This window comes from Mustela lutreola, chromosome 8 (genome assembly GCF_030435805.1).
Source record: "Mustela lutreola isolate mMusLut2 chromosome 8, mMusLut2.pri, whole genome shotgun sequence".
Classification (NCBI taxonomy): Eukaryota; Metazoa; Chordata; class Mammalia; order Carnivora; family Mustelidae; genus Mustela; species Mustela lutreola.
This window is the reverse complement of record NC_081297.1, coordinates 96,069,864-96,071,893: the sequence shown is the minus strand read 5'-3', so window position 1 is coordinate 96,071,893 and position 2,030 is coordinate 96,069,864. Positions and strand designations below refer to the sequence as shown.

At 34.5% G+C, this 2,030-nt stretch overlaps 1 non-coding gene across 1 annotated transcript; it reads right to left on the bottom strand.

Moving 5' to 3' along the window:
- Positions 1 to 609: 609 nt before the first annotated feature.
- LOC131840017 (U6 spliceosomal RNA) lies at positions 610 to 715 on the bottom strand. The gene has a single exon (XR_009357137.1). It is a non-coding gene; the product is annotated as a U6 spliceosomal RNA (small nuclear RNA).
- Between the last annotated feature and the right edge of the window lie 1,315 nt (positions 716 to 2,030).

Sequence of the window (2,030 nt, the reverse complement as noted above, 5' to 3'; positions counted from 1 at the left end):
ACAAATCAAGTATGCTTCTAAGTAAAAAAAAGTGGATAATGCCAGAAAGAATTTTTTTAACCTAATTATTCAATGCTTAAGAGAATCACCAAAAATAGGAAAACAAGTAAAGTTTGAAAATAAAAAGACAAAGAAGGATGTAACAGGCAACCATGAACCAAAAGAAAGCTGATGTGGCTCTATTTTTATCAGAAGTAATAGGTGTTAAGACTAAAAATTATTAAGTATAAAGGGAGAGATTCATAATAGTTTTTTAAAAGCTCAATTCAAGAAGAAAATATAAAAATTCTAAACTTATGTGTAGCTAATAAAATAGCAAATTATATAAAGTAAAAACTGATAAGGTGGAGAAAAAATACAGCTCACAAAGGTTAAGATATCTACTATCTGGCCTTTTATAGAATAAGTTTGTAGATCTCTATACATGGACGCATAAGACAACTCAACAAATTTCAAAATATTGGTTTCAAATGACAGTAATCTTTGAAGCATGATGCAACTAAGTAAGCTGTCAATTAGAAATAAGTTAAAATTAGTAAAAATTTTGCATTCTTGAATATTTAAAAGGAAACCATACATTTATATATTTATCTATTTATTTTTTTAATTTAAAATATGGAATGCTTCATGAATTTGCATGTTACTCTTCACAAGGGCCATGCTAATCTTCCCTGTATCATTCCAATTTTAGTATATGTGCTGCCGAAGCAAGCACGGAAACCATACTTTTAAATAATGCATAGGTCAAAGGAGAAATAGTATCAGAGTTTTAGAATACTTTGTAGAAATAGTATCGGAATTTTAGAATACTTTGTAGTAAGTGATAATGAAAATATGATATATCAGAACTCCATAGATGGCCGAAGATGGACAATTTGAACATCACTAAGTTCACTGATTGCAATGCATAAAAACAGATCAAATATGTTCAAATCCATGAGTTTAGATACTTGGGGAAATAGCTAAGAGGTCACTTTGGGAAGATAACAGAGAATTAATTATTCATTGATAAACAAAAAGAAAAAAAATCACGCATTTATCATGTCCTTCCTGCATGGACCATACCGTCAATAGTCAATGAACTATAAACAATGGCGTAGGTGGACCAGTTGAAACTTTTGGGGAAACCTAAGAGGCCAATCCTGTTCAGATGCCCAAGTGAGGCCACTCAAAGGGAACTCTTCAGGAGGTCTAAGGAAACTTGTGGTCTCTGTGCACTGCTCATGGAATTTCAGGACAGTGAGGACAAGCTTGGAACCAGCAGGGAATTACGCATCTATCCATCACCATATCTAACTGCAACAAACTTCTGAAAGCAGTGTTTACTACTTCACTTCTACCTCCCAGGTTTCATGTAGGCTCTTCTTTCAGCCAACGCTAACTCAGAGCCATGACAGAAAGGGAATTCTGGAAAACAGCACAATTTAGAATAGCTATACATCTTCTTTTAACTGCTTCCAAATGAAGAAATTAGCAAAATCATGCTTCCACTTAAAGAAGATATAACTACCCCTCACACAGCTGACAAGGCGCTGATCTTTCCCAAAGAATACACAAAAATGAGATCCATCTTCGGATGATGTCCATTTGTTTTATAGCTGGATTGCACTCCTTCTTTGGTATCTTGTAACTTACATAGTAATGTACAAAGTCAGTATGTTGTGTTATATAGTAGAAGAATGGGAGAGAAGAAAAGAAAAAAGTGGTGTGTATGCATACCTACAGACAGGTATGACTATATTTATATACCCATAATATGAATATGAAAAAATGAAAATGAAAATGAAAAAATATACCCATAATACTGCAATCCTCATATCCGCAGTTGCTCACATGGTCATTGCTGCTATTTACAACCTCCTTTGTACCCAGTTAGTATTTTCTGCTCTCAGTGAGCGGTTGGCTTTCTTTGAGGGTGACCCAAACCTTTACTCCCGAAGGATGTGTATCATTTGCAGTCCTACTGTATTGGGCTGTTGTGGCTTTCTGTCGACTTTCTTCATAGCACACAGGAGTATAAGAGGTGTCCC